This window comes from Pseudophryne corroboree, chromosome 4 (genome assembly GCF_028390025.1).
Source record: "Pseudophryne corroboree isolate aPseCor3 chromosome 4, aPseCor3.hap2, whole genome shotgun sequence".
NCBI lineage: Eukaryota > Metazoa > Chordata > Amphibia > Anura > Myobatrachidae > Pseudophryne > Pseudophryne corroboree.
This window is the reverse complement of record NC_086447.1, coordinates 586,627,088-586,642,668: the sequence shown is the minus strand read 5'-3', so window position 1 is coordinate 586,642,668 and position 15,581 is coordinate 586,627,088. Positions and strand designations below refer to the sequence as shown.

Below are 15,581 nucleotides of genomic sequence, written 5' to 3'. Positions count from 1 at the left end.
TTTATACATTTGTTCAAAATTGTTATGAATATTTTTGGTCATTGTCCATTAAATATTTGTACCCATGCTAAAAAGGAAATTATGTAAATTATTGTAAATTGCAGAACATAATTGTTAGTTAATCCTTCACTGAGAATTTGGCTATAAAAGTAACAAGGATGATTGGGTATCCTGTACTAACTGAACATTTGGCCTGCTTTATACTGTATCCTGTGCAATCCAGCTATTATGCCATTTTTAAGCCCAATGCGCATGTGCAGGTCCAGCTATTATTTTTTGAATTTATTTCTATGGCTGCAATGCACATTGTGGATTGTTAAAAGGCTAATTAGTCCAGCTATATTGGGTAACCAGGAAATCTAATATAACACAGAGAAAATGAATAATATATCAACATATGTACAAAAAGGACAAGAAACTTTACTATCTTGAATTCATGAATGAGCAAAAAGAGAAAAGAAAAAAGAAATACACTATGAAAAACAGCAGGTTGCTATAGCAACCCAAACAGATAAAAAGGATAGAACAGCTATTCCCTCAATACCCTGATGAAGCCCTGATTGGGCGAAACATGTTGGACACGTCCTCTGCTACTACAGCTTGAGTTTAGCAGAGAGTGGGAAGGAGCAATCACAGCAAGCACCGCGACCGGAGCTGTCACTGAAACAACTAGCACATGCTTCTCTCTGGATCCAGGGAAAAGATAGTAGGCACAGGTCAGGAAAGATGGAGAAGGGGAGTTCCGATGGGACGCCCGAATGGAGAGACAGCAAAATGGAGTGGAGGCTATTGGTAAAAACTGGACACTCTCAGTCCTAAGCTAAAGGTACCTTAAGCAAAGTTGTTGTTGTTGTTGTTGTTGTTGTTGTTTTTTCATGGACTCCACCTATTTAGTATTGTTGGGCCACTACTTTTTAAGACCCTGGAGAATACCCACTGAAGTCAAAAGTTTTAACCAGGACATGGATCCCTGAAAAAAAAAAAAGCAGGACATTGGACTAATTTAATTTAACATCTGTATAGTGGACTCATTGATAAAACTGAACTTGTTTGTAGCAACATTAAAGCTGGTCACCTAATCCATAGAACAGTTGAATTGTATTTAAATTGTATCTACTGTGTTACAAATTCACAGACAGTGTGTCATTTCTGAAGACAGTTTTGAAGCTGACATTACAGTCACAGTGTGTCTTATATGAAAAAAAATCCTGTGTAGTGAATCATATGCTGTTTACACTACAGGTTTTAAATTACTGAAAAAGACATCTTTTAGCAATCACTAATTATTGTTTATATTCAAAACAAGGACAGACATTCTAACTGTGTTTTATTGTGTCTAACTGTGTATACATTTGCATATTTTAAATAAATGCCATTAACGCTTAAGAGTCGCTAGTGTATACCTGACCAAAGTAGTGCTGTAGGAAAAACCTCTTTTGTATATTTGCATTACCCATGGGGGATCACATGTATAAGTATCCTATCCAGCAGCCATTTAGTCAGAGGGGGCAGTGCGGCTTTGCCTGACCCTTACTGTTTACCTTATGAAAAATACAGAAGTCTGCGATTTGATTCGGTATCACATCTCTCAGATGGATGGTGTGGATGCTGAACATTAACTTGAAGTTTGCTTATACTCAGAACAGAGGTGTGGAGTGTAAAGGTATCATTGCCCTTCACCAGGGACCCCTGTGTGAGTGGTTTGTACTTTGCGATGCCCACTATGCAGGGCACTCTGTCTGGGTACCAATGTACAGACTGGTGGGAATGAAGGTATGAGGTAAAAACAGGTCAGAATAGTAGCCAAAGTTCATACCAGGAAATTACTAGGAGCAATACCAGGGGAGCAGATGGAAGAGTAGTCAGACAATCTGGATCAACCACTAAAAAGTACTTTGGGAGTTCACTGAATGATGTAGCTACGTTTGGAACCTAATACTCTGTTACTGAACAGTGCATAGAACCTTCCTTTTATAGGGAGTGGATTCAAATTTAGCAACAAGCGTGATATCACATTTGGCACCCCTGTCCCTTCAAATTCCAAGCAGAGAGGTGCTGTGAGCCCATAGAGGAGCCATCACTGCCTGCATGGCAGCAGCGGGAAGAGAGTGCGGCCCAGCAGTCGGGAGGGAGCCACCAAACACCATAAACACACGGACAACCAGGAGGATCCACTTCACTGTGGCAGATGTCGGCTGGCACTGGCCTGCAAGGAAACCTCCACAGCCCTGGAGGACCAGGGCCACTGGACGAGGTAAGGAAGCGCTGGGCTTTAGCTCACTATGACATTAATATATTATAGTATGATTGGAGTCTGAGGAGTTCCTAGAGTTAAATTGGCATTACAGGGCGGTCCATAAGTGTGGAAACAAAGAAAATGAGTAAGGAAATATTAATCCAGCATCTATACATATGATATGGGAGTGGGGGAAAACTCTTTTGCAACTCTAATTTTTTAATTAGGAAGGTACTTATGTGGCTATGGCGTTCTTCATTTTAATGTATCTTTGTTCATGAATTCATTTTTTCAAATTTTAACATAAAGTTTATAGGATATATTTGAAGTGCTGTCCACCATGTTGCAGTGTTAATACATACCCTAAAAAGTTTTCTCCCATTCCCACTACCCTATATAATATGTGTAGACTCTTGATTAATATTTCCTTACTCATTTCCTTGTTATAAAGGTGATTTAATGGTTATGGACCACCCAAGGGTGTTTACACACTTATAGATCACCCTGTACTGGCAAATGTATTTAGAATTAAATTTTTCTGTCCAATCAAGGTGCTTAAAGAACACCAGTACCCAGAGGCATAGCGAAAGTTGTCCCGTTGGAGCTCGTGCTCCAATCGCCTGTTCCTGCCAGGGTGCTGGACGAAGATCAGACATCCAACAGTGGGCAGATCACCTGCCATGCCTGAAGCACATAGAGAGATCAGTGCCTCCATAAGGGAGCATAGTGTGGGTGCAGCAACAATTGCAACTGTGCCCCCAAACCATTCCCCGTATAGAGGAACTGATCTCCCCGTCTCAGAGTCAGCAGGTGATTTGCCCCCTCGTCGGATATCTGATCTCTAGTACCCTGTGAAATTGAGATGGGGGGCGGGACTGACTGAGTGGGAAGTGCGGTGTGATTGGGGGAGATCTGTGTGAGTATGAGTGTGGAGGAGACCTGTATGTTTTTGAGGGGAGAGATAGTATGTGAAGGGGGAGAGAGCAGTGTGGGGGGGGGGGTATCAGTGAGTGGGAAGAGCTGTGTGTTTGTGTGTGTGGGGTCTGTGTGAGTGGAGGGATCTGAGTGTGGGGGAGATCTGTGGGTGTTTGGGGAGGGATATTGTGTAAAGGGGGAAGAGCTGTGTCAGGGGATCTCCGTTATTGGGAAGATCTGTGTGTGTGAGTGGGGCTGACTGAAGAGGAAGCTGTGTGTGTGTGGGGCGGGGGTCAGAATGATGGGGGAGTGCTGTGTGTGTTTGAGGGGAGGTGAGTTAGGATGGGAGAGCTGTGTGACAAATTTATATACTGTGTGTATTTATATATACATTAATATGGAGCTGAAGCAGTATTTTGCCTAGGGCCCTGTATGGTCTTAATCCGGCTCTGAGACTGAGCAGAAGGCAGGAGGGATTGAGCCACGGGCAATAACAAAAAGGGTATATGAGGCGGTCCCCTCCCATCATCACCCCTGGCTTCTCCTCTTTGCTTCCACAGAGCTGGGTCCCACTTGCCACCACAGTGCTGATGTCAGCCTGCCTGGGTTGCAAAGATTGAGTGTCAGTCACTCAGGAAGAAAGAACATGGAGGTTGTGTTCCTGCTGCTGAGGGGAGGCCTGAGCAGAGTGCTGCTGCTAAAAGCCTAGCTTGTGATGCCCATCACTGGAAGGAGCCTGAGTGGGGAGTTTGGTGAGGTATCACCTGACTGCTCTAGGGGCATTACTGTGGCATAATGTAAATAAGGGGCATTATTCTGTGGTATAGCGTTCATTGTGGGCATTACTGTGTAGCATAATGTGAATAAGGGGTGCTATTACATGGTATAACATGAATAATGGGCATTACTGTGGTGTAACATCAATAAAAGACACTACTGTGTGGCATAATGTGAATTAGGGCAGTATTGTGTAGCATGTGAATTTTGGGCACTACTGTATATGTTCCTTAATGTGAATTGTGGGCATTATATTACAGTACATAAATTATAATATAACATTGCTTATATTAATGTTATATTACTGTTACTGTATATATATTTTATTAGTAAAATTACTTTAGTGGGTTGGAATATATCTAGCCCTCCAAGCCCCAGTTTGATACTGCCACTAATGGTTATGTTTATTTTCAGTTAATTTGCTGATACATGCTGGATACGCCACCTACCTGACATACTTGGGGGTAGTCGTGGTGGTGGTGGTGGAGGGTGGCTAGCATACACATGCTCCGGGCATCATGGCTGCACGCTACACCTTTGCCAGTACCATATGTAAAGTTCCAGCATCTAAACAGACAGCTAGGGCAATATATAGTTATTTTTTATTTTTTTTATTTTGATGCGGTCACTGAGGAATGTGTGAATATATGCTTGGCCAGTATTTGCTTGACTTTGCTGTCAATGAAGTTTGCCCATGTGATAACACCTCTGCCCACCTCTTCAGTTCTTAGGGTCGATGCACCTGAATTGCTTACAACTCTGCATAGCTGCATTAGAGTGTGCTCTTTTCTGAGCAAGTGGTGTGTGAATTCCTGGAAGATGCACTTTCAAATGGGTGGATGTACAAGCCTGCAAGCCTGCATCAGCTATGTTGTCTTTAAAAATACTAAAAGGAATAAAACTTAAAAATAGAAAATGAACAAGGTTGGGGTATGGTAGATAAATAAATACAAAAATGAAATATATTGTGATATTAAACACATAATTATATAATATTTTACAAAATTATTATTACACAAGGACAGTTTACTATGTCTTTTATAACATTTTCATATTTACTGTAAGTATTGTTACAATGTAAAAGGAAGAATGTAAGAATCATATTACTTGAAGTAAATACAATATTGCTTGTAATTTACTAACTGTTACTATATAAAACGTGCTTAGTATTTTTAGCATTATCATTTCCAGAAACCAAATGTAAAGTATATGATTCCTTATCTATGTACTTATATTAGAGATTGGGAAGTTTCCTTATGTTAAAAGATAACAATCAATAAACATGTGACAATTATGACAGTAGAAAGCATTCCGTAATGAATCAATGAAAGTGCAGACTAAAAAGCTTACACATTGATGAAACACTCAGATGCAGGAGACCAGTATTTAGTCATCTTTCTCTATTCCCATTGCTCCTATGCCATCGGTCATAAAGTGTCATTTCATCCCAATGTAACAGACAAGGTCTATTCATCCATCTAACCTTTTCACTACTTCAGGACATAATAGATGTGCAGGTCTGAGAGAGAAGATTTATTAGCTAAAAACTAGTTACAATTATAATCATGATATAGCTGTAACATCCTGCTGGAGTAATGTGCCCCTTTCGACCACATATGAAACCATTAATGAAGTTTCAGAACCATGTATTTGACTCTTGGCAGCAGAGAAAGCTACAGGAAATACTTGTACACATACATGTAAAATGTCATAGTAAATTCAAAGCATGCATGTGTAAATGTCAATTTTCTTTATAATAGGGATAGTGTTTTTTTATTACAAAAACAAAATGACATAAAAAAAATCCAAAATCTTTGTAAAGTAAACCCTACTACTGAGAAGAGCAGGGAAGATTTTGTCAACTGGAGTAAAATTGGAATTCAACCAACAGTATATACAGTAATCTGTGATTGACAAAAATATATATTTTGAGATAATCCACATTTTCCTTTTCATGTCATGTAGTCCAAATGTCTACAATAACAATGTTCATATTCATATTGTTGACAGTTATGATGTCAATAGGCAACATGTTGTCATTCTCAGACAGGTGATATGTCAAGATTGTCAGAATATCAACATTAGGCTTAGGCTGCTTGGGGTGGGGTTAGGGTTTGACACTTGAGGGTAGGGTAAGGATAAGTATCAGGGTTAGGGATAAGGTTATACCCTTTTCACATCAGCATCTTTGAACACGGGTTATTGGCACATGAGCACGCATAACCCGTGTTCCTGTGTGGTGTGAAAGGTCTCAGGGGCAATATACCGGGTTGAGTGACCCGGTATTTCAACCCTGCTAGTGAGCAGGGTTGAACGCATGTTCAACCTGGCTCGCTGTGCGGTGTGAACTGTAGCTGGGTCAGTGCGACCCGTTTCCCGTTAACAGTGTGGAGATGGGTGGCGCTTGGAGATCATGTGATCTCCAGCACCGCCCACACCGCGTCACCGACCCAGGATATTACCGGGTTGCAGTCTGCGGAGTGAAAGGGGGTATTGAGGCTGGTTGCACACTGGGAGCTCCCGTGTCAGGCTCCCGGGTGCAACCCGCCTCAGTTGGGTTGCACTCGGGAGTGAAAGTGGTATTAGGGGATTAATAGAATGCTGGAGAACTGCACATGACCGCCGGTATTATGATAGTAAAAAGTATTGTGGCTATGTGCAAAAACAGGTAAAACAATGCAGCAAAACAGCATTAAAAGGAAAGCTCACCATGAATCCTTAAAACAGTATTATATACATATATTAAAATGCAGTCATTGCACACAAAAAAAACTGTAACCATAGTTCCGTATAGAAAAAAAGATAATAACCCTTAGTTTCCAGAGTTTTTTTTTAAACAGAGTCCCACCATTTACTGGAATGAGTTATTGGGAATGAAGAATAATGGTCCTTAACTCACAGGTGAAGTGGTGTAATTGGTCACTTTCATCCAGTTTTCATTAATAAGCATAAATGACATTTCATGACATGCACAAAAAAGAAAACAAAAGAAAGACCAGTGAAGATCACATATAAAGTGATCAATCCATTACACCACCTCACCTATGAGGAAAGGCCCATTATTCTTCATTACCAATAACTGATTCCAATAGACGGTGGGACTTTGTTTTAAGAAACTCTGGAAACTAAGGGTTATTATGTTTTTTTCTATACGGAACTATGGTTAGTTTTTTGATCAGTGACAGCATTTTACTACTTGCATACATAACCACAGGTACCTGAAAGATGCTGCTTGAGCTCCCAGGAGAAGGTAAGTTACTGCAGGGTGAGCAGGATGAAATGTCAGCATTTTAACATGTTGACATATCATCACTATCTACATGATGAATGTCAGCATGTCAACATTGACATAATGATTATATACATTTTGTTCCCAACCCCCATTTGCACAGGGTTTTCATAGTGTGCAGTCACAAAGGTACTAAAATGTATCCTGAGAAGAGTCCATACTGTATTCTGCAGGTGCAGATTGGACATAGGGCTCACCAGGAAGATTCCTGGTAGGCCGACGTATCTGTGGGGCCTGTTTTTTGTGTTGTCATGTGGCCCCACCTCCCACATGACAGGCAGACCACTGCACTAAGTACACTGCATTGTCCTCATTCATTCTGTTATTGAATCTCTGCAGTACAGCAACTCTGCCATACAGTGATGCTGCCATGGCAACACGCTATGTTTTACCTCTTGTGCTGCCCATGTCAGGCCACTTCTACAAAATTTTACAGGGTTCACTTTTAGTTCCCAATCTGCCCCTGGTCTCGGAAACAACTGCAGCAAAAGACGATAGGAAGGCCTAAATTGCATCCAATCAGGCCCTATGAGGAGGTAACCCCCTCATCAGACTACACCCATTAGGGCTGCTTCCATAAATTTCCCACCCCATATATCCGCCCCTGGTATTCTCTGAGAGAAATGTGCATCAATTGCTTCCCTTGCTATACTAAACAGTTATAACTGAGTTTATCTAGGCAAGGTGAGGCAGATGCGTAACTCTGGGAGGCAACGGAGTCGTCAGCCACCGGGATCCTGCTCTGAAGGGGGGCACCTCACCATCCATTCTCTGACACCATTCAATGAAGTTAATTGATAGCCACGTTATATCTCCAGTGGCCGACTTCCTCACTAGTCCCTGCACCTTATAAGTCACATGCTTTTTATTATCGATGCACATTTTACAAGTGTTATTCCCAGGATTAGAACCTACAACATATTACAATGGAAGAAGGCACTTTACTGATGAAGCTTTTTGCTACTGTATAGGAAATATGAGAATTCTAACTATATGAAGTTACTTCTCGGACAATTACAAGCAACTTCATTTAGTTAGAATTCTCATGCTTCCTATGTAGGAACAAATAGCTCCATCAGTAAAGTGTCTGCCGTCAGTGTAGCAGGTCATGGGTTCTATGCCTGGGTATGACTGCAAAGACATGTCTAATTTAAAATAACAGACAATGGAATGTATATATACCATATATACCTTTTTTGAGAACACTACATATATACATATATATATATATATATATATATACATTTTATATATATATATATATATATATATATATGGATGTGGTGTAGACCTAATTCTGCGCTAATGAGTGAGCTTCAACCTTAAGACGTACCCTCTGTTAGCTGGGGTACTGAGGTAGGATACAAGAAACAAAAAAATGTCTAAGAGAGCTGTGTAATTGTAACTTTAGATGTAGGTTCTTTTCCAATTTTGTTTGACCACAGAATCATTAAAATAAATTTATTCACATATTGTCCTTGAACAGTACATTTGCAGTGAGTAATGTGTACCTGACAAAGTTTAAAATACAGACTTTGATACACAACCTGACATAAAAATTCTAAATGAATTCATCCAATAATGTCTTTCAATAAATGTCTGATGTTCTCACATCTGAACCTCAACCCAATGCGTTTCGTCCCAAAGGACTTCATCAGGGGTTCATATCTGGATGAAAATATTATATACAATAAAATATATTAAGAACATTTGTATGTACTGCCATAGTGGTCAACTCAAGGAATGATGATTATTTACATACCAATAGATGTTGAAAGGGCTCTATGGGATCAATAACCGATTTATCAGTAATGCTGTTCCCACAGGGATATCTGAAAGAACATATCAATGGATAAATTCCTCAGTATTAACAGAGGAGATGATCGTCCAGTGTGGTAATTGCTTTATCCAGTATTCTGGGGGGGGAGATAAGTGTCCAGGGCCTAAGCCAATTCATATGGAAAGTGGTTCTGTGTACATATTATGAAATTCCATAGTGTAACAAGAGGTTAGATCAGGCGAGGGAAACTGGAGTTATCTCCTTAATATTATTATGATCATCCTTTTGTATTCTAACTGTGGTGATAAAATGACCTTAATAATTCATTGTTAACAAAAATGCATAGTTTCCTTAATTTATACAGACAAGCTTTCATAGTCAGAAGTGGAGCATATATCAAAGTATCAATAAGAGCTTCAAGCAGAGGCGGAACTACCGGCAGTGCAAGCAGTGCGTTGCACTGGGGCCCGCCTCTGTCCAGGGGCCCAAGCATGTAATGAGTCAAACTGACTCATTACATGCCGCTGTGCGCTGCGGGCAACCGCTGCCCGCAGCGCACAGCCGCCCGGCGAGGAGAGGAGAGGAGCAGCGGTACGGACGGGGGAAGGAGGAGGAGGGAGGTGAAGGAGGGAGCCGCAGCAGAGCTTTGTTACTGGTGGAGGCGCTGCTGCTGCTGCTCCTCTGCTTCACTATAGGCTGTCTTCCGAGAACAGCCTATAGGGAAGCAGAGGGGCAGCAGCAGCAGCGCCTCCACCAGTAACAAAGCGCTGCCGCGGCTCCCTTCTTCACCTCCGTCCTCCACCTCCTAGTACTGCCCGGGAATCGTCTGACGTGGCTGCACCGAGGAGCCTGAGCCGGCGGAGAGGGTAAGTATAATTCTTCTTTCTTTCTTTTTCTCTTTTTCTTTTTTTCTTTCTTTCTTTCTTTCTTTCTTCCTCTTTCTTTCTTTCTTTGGCCTGCCTGCCGCTATGTGTAAAAATGGGGGACTGCCTGCCGCTATGTGTAAAAAGGGGAATCAGCCTGCCGCAATGTGTAAAAAGGGGGGACTGCCTGACGTAATGTGTAAAAAGGGGGAATCAGCCTGCCGTAATGTGTAAAAATGGGGGACTGCCTGCCGCTATGTGTAAAAAGGGGGGACTGCCTGATGTAATGTGTATAAAGAGTGGGAATCAGCCTGCCGCAATGTGTAAAAATGTGGGACTGCCTACAGCTATGTGTAAAAAGGGGTAATCTGCCTGCCGCTACATGTAAAAAGGGGTAATCTGCCTGCCGCAATGTGTAAAAATGGGGAATCTGCCTGCCGCAATGTGTAAAAATGGGGAATCTGCCTGCCGCTATGTGTAAAAAGGGGGGACTGCCTGACGTAATGTGTATAAAGAGTGGGAATCAGCCTGCCGCAATGTGTAAAAATGGGGGACTGCCTACAGCTATGTGTAAAAAGGGGTAATCTGCCTGCCGCTACATGTAAAAAGGGGTAATCTGCCTGCCGCAATGTGTAAAAATGGGGAATCTGCCTGCCGCAATGTGTAAAAATGGGGAATCTGCCTGCCGTAATGTGTAAAAATGGGGACGCTGTCTGCCGTAATGTGTAACAAAGGCACGCTGTCTGCCGTAATGTGTAAAAAGGGGACGCTGTCTGCCATTATGTGTAAAAAGTGTACGCCGTCTGCCGCTATGTGTAACGGGCACGCGGTCTGCCGTTATGTGTAAAAAGGGCACGCGGTCTGCCGTAATGTGTAAAAAGGGGACGCTGTCTGCCGTTATGTGTAAAAAGGGGATGCTGTCTGCCGTAATGTGTAACAAGGGTACGCTGTCTGCCGTTATGTGTAAAAAGTGCACGCTGTCTGCTGTAATGTGTAAAAAGAGGAATCTGTCCGCTGTAAGGTGTAAAAGGGTCTCTACCTTGTGTAGTGGTGCTACTGTGCGGCGTAATTTGAATAATGGAGACTACTGTGTACCGTTTTATGAATTGGTATTATTTTGTGGCCACACCCCTTCCCCACGAAGCCACGCCACTATGTATTTTTGCGCGCGCCTACGGCGCGCACTGCCCCTGTTTTGCATGCAGGGGTGGGGCTCCGATGCCGTTTCTTGCACACAGTGCTAAAATGTCTAGTTACGGCACTGTTGCTAGGTATCCATTTCTCTGGCCCTGAGCAGGTCCCCCTCACCAGATCCTCTCCAGGGGTGAGGGGGTGGACTTGGATGGGATGTGTATGTGTGTGGGGGGGGGGCAAATAATTTTGTCGCACCTGGGCCCACCGCTCGCTAGTTCCGCCACTGGCTTCAAGATAGTACAATACAAGGAGACAATTGACAGTACATAATTTTTACATACCAGTATGGAAATAACACAACAAGAACGTTGAATTCGTCAGTATTGGATAACGAATCAGGCCTATAGAGAATAATATCCATATATAGTATTATACCTCATTAAATTGTATTCTCATTTAATAAACTGGATGAAAATGGGAAATAATTTTTCCTTTTTTAAAAAAAAACTGGTTATACATACCAATATAAAATTGTCATAAAAGGATCTCAATGCTGTATTCTCTACCAGTTATAACCACAACTATGTTGGTCAGGCCTAGAAAATAATAATTGACATCATATATTGTTTTCCATAATGATTAATAGGCTATACATAGTGTTTTAAAACATATGGGCTATGCCCTTTTCAAATAATCAGTGGAATGATTTCAGATCTGAAACAGCCTGTCACAATGCTTTTCTAACAGACAGTGGTTACAATTTGTTTAATCTTATGTGGATAAACATTCATGTATCAAAGCAGTCCTTCAATGTGGAACTGGCAATATCAAGCAAATATCTATGTATCCATTTAAACAGTGAAAGTATAACAATCTTAGCATTTCTGTGAATCCTAAGTGAAAATGGCAACAATGTGACTTACTTTGTGGTCTGACAGGCTCTCCAGAACAGCAGTGAACACTGTGCTGGGTAGGAGGGTTTATATACCTAGAATACCGGATAAAGCAATTACCCCACTGGACGATCATCTCCTCTGTTAATACTAAGGAATTTATCCATTGATATGTTCTTTCAGATATCCCTGTGGGAACAGCATTACTGATAAATCGGTTATTGATCCCATAGAGCCCTTTCAACATCTATTGATATGTAAATAATCATCATTCCTTGAGTTGACCACTATGGCAGTACATACAAATGTTCTTAATATATTTTATTGTGTATAATATTTTCATCCAGATATGAACCCCTGATGAAGTCCTTTGGGACGAAACGCGTTGGGTTGAGGTTCAGATGTGAGAACATCAGACATTCATTGAAAGACATTATTGGATGAATTAATTTAGAATTTTTATGTCAGGTTGTGTATTAAAGTCTGTATTTTAAACTTTGTCAGGTACACATTACTCACTGCAAATGTACTGTTCAAGGACAATATGTGAATACATTTATTTTAATGATTCTGTGGTCAAATAATCTTGGAAAAGAACCTACATCTAAAGTTACAATTACACAGCTCCCTTAGACATTTTTTTGTTTCATATATATATATATATATACATATATATATATATATATATATATATATATATATAGTACATACATTGATACATATATATATATATATACATACACACACATTCATACATATATATATTTTACTAAAAATAGAGGGGGGCAACTGGGACGAACTGACGCCACTGTACTGAGGTCCATATTTATCAAGCCTTGGAGAGGGATAAATTGCACGGTAAGGTACCAGCCAATCAGCTCCTAACTGCCATGTTACAGGCTTTGTTTGAAAAATTACAGAAGCTTATTGGTTGGTACTCATTCACTGTGCAATTTATCACTCTCAAAGGTTTAATGAATCTGGGCCTGAGCCTTTTAAACGTGATAAAGTGAAATACACCCCAACCAGCTCCTGTCATATTACAGACTGTGTTTGAAAAATGACATTAAAGTGTTGATTGGTTGGTAGTTTACCTCTCTCCACTTTATCACTGTCCAAGGCTTAATATATCTGTCCCAAATTGTGGAGAAGAATGCTAGAATACTTTAAAACACATACAGTGCATCCAGAAAGTATTCACAGCACTTCACGTTTTCCACATTTTGTTATGTTACAGCCTTATTCCAAAATGGAAAAAAAATATTTTTCCCTCAAAATTCTACACACAATACCCCATAATGACAACATGAAAAAAGTTTTTTTGAGATTTTTGCTAATTTATTAAAATAAAACACTAAGAAATAACATGTATATAAGTATTCACAGCCTTTGCCATGAAGCTCAAAATTGAGCTCAGGTGCATCCTGTTTCCACTGATCATCCTTGAAATGTTCCTACAGCTTATTTGGAGTCCACCTGTGCTAAATTCAGTTTATTAGACATGATTTGGAAAGGCACACACCTGTCTATATAAGGTCCCACACTTGACAGTGCATGTCTGAGCACAAACCAAGCATGAAGTCAAAGGAATTGTCTGTAGACTTTAAAGGTCCCACTGAGCACAGTGGCCTCCATCATCCGTAAATGGAAAAATTTCCGAACCACCAGGACTCTTCCTAGAGCTGTCCGGCTGTTTAAACTGAGCGACCATCTTTGCAGCAATCCATAAATCAGGCCTGTATGGTAGAGTGGCCAGACGGAAGCCACTGCTTAGTAAAAAGCACATGGCAGCCTGCCTGGAGATTGCAAAAATGCACCTGAAGGACTCTCAGACCATGAGAAACAAAATTCTTTGGTCTAATGAGACAAAGATTGAACTCTTTGGCGTGAATGCCAGGCGTCATGTTTGGAGGAAACCAGGTACCTCTCATCACCAGGCCAATACCATCCCTGCTGTGGGGATTATTTTCAGCAGCAGGAACTGGGAGACTAGTCAGGATACAGGGAAAGATGAATACAGCAATGTATATAGACCTCCTGGATGAAAACCTGCTCCAGTGCGATCTTGACCTCAGACTGGGGCGACGGTTCATCTTTCAGCAGGACAACGACCCTAACCACACTTTCAAGATATCAAAGGAATGGCTTCAGGACAACTCTGTGAATGTCCTTGAGTGGCCCAGCCAGAGCCCAGACTTGAATCCGATTGAACATCTGTGGAGAGATTTTAAAATGGCTGTGCACCGACGCTTCCCATCCAACCTGATGGAGCTTGAGAGGTGCTGCAAATAGGAATGGGCAAAACAGCCCAAAGATAGGTGTGCCAAGCTTGTGGCATTATATTCAAAAAGACTTGAGGCTGTAATTGCTGCCAAAGGTGTATCAACAAAGTACTAAGCAAAGGCTGTGAATACTTATATACATGTGATTTCTTAGTTTTTTATTATTACTCAATTTTCAGTTTTGGAATAAAGTTGTATCATAACAAAATGTTGAAAAAGTGAAGTGTTGTGAATACTTTCTGGATGCACTGTAATCTTTGGTGCAGTTGGGTGCTCCAGATTAGGCTAAATTTATTGGTTGTGGTTTTTTAATTCTGATGTCTGAGCAAATGAGAGTAGGTCTGAGGCTGCCACTAATCTGCGACTGAGATGGTCTGGAAGTGGTCTGCGCTGCGCTGACGTAGAAGATCCTCCTCAAAAACGTCTGAGCAAGCCTGCGGTTTTTTTTTTTGACACACCCAGAAAACATGAATCAAAGTGTGAGTGTTACGTTCCTGATGCTCAGAACTAGAGAGATGTTGCGTAGTGAGTTCAGAGCACCAGGACGTGACGCTGAAATAAGGGGTGATACGGGAATATCCCCTAGCACCCTACCTCCATTGTTTTACCAGTGTGGTCAGTTCACGCCTGAGTGACTATGGTTTCTTGGGCCCACGGCAGCAGCATTTGAAGGGCGGATTAGGTCTGCCCAACTCCGATGCCCCCAGGTCTTAGAGTGAGACAAGGCGTGAACCGAGACAGGAAAATAACAAGGGGACCTCTAACTAAAGCAAACAGAAAGCTAGGGGCTACTAACTACCCTAAAACTAAATATATGTGCGGCACGCCGCCAAAGGAAAAGAACAACAAAAGATACCACTGTCCACTCCCCCACACGGCACCGCCGAGTTCCGGGGAGGACAGTGAAAAGCGGAAACCTCAGCAAAAACCACCAATACAAAATTAACACAAGGACTAAGCGGCCTAGGCCGCAACACGCGGCAGAAGCCGCTACTCACGAAACCGGGAGAGAACCCCAACAAGCGAGAACCCCCAGATGACTGCAACAGGTTCACTTGGACAGGAAGGATTCCCAGGACCCGCTTCAGAACTCCAGAACTCCGGAGCACAGGGAGCAGGATTGACCAGATACAGCTGACCAGGAACAGACGTTTGCAAGGCAGGAACAGCATACAGGAAGCTATCACCGGCGAGGCTGCAGTGTGCTGGCTCCCATAAAAAGACCCTGCTGGCCAATGACAGGAGGGCCAGCAAAACCAGCCCCCAGACCCTAATTACTAGTTGCCGTGCAGCTGCCCTGCTGCACGAGCAACTAATCAATCCTATCTGGCAACGGGGAACGTGGTCCGCCAAAGGCGTCCCCGTTGCTATATATCCAGCGGCTGAGGACGCCCGGCATCCTAGCGTTGCCA

General features: G+C 41.9%; 1 long non-coding RNA gene across 1 annotated transcript in view; it reads right to left on the bottom strand.

Moving 5' to 3' along the window:
- Positions 1-779: 779 nt before the first annotated feature.
- Positions 780-15,581, bottom strand: part of LOC134911629 (uncharacterized) — a 77,198-nt gene continuing 62,396 nt past the window's right edge. Inside the window, exon 5 of the long non-coding RNA XR_010176721.1 lies at positions 780-970. This is a non-coding gene — a long non-coding RNA (uncharacterized LOC134911629). The remainder of the gene's footprint in view (positions 971-15,581) is intronic.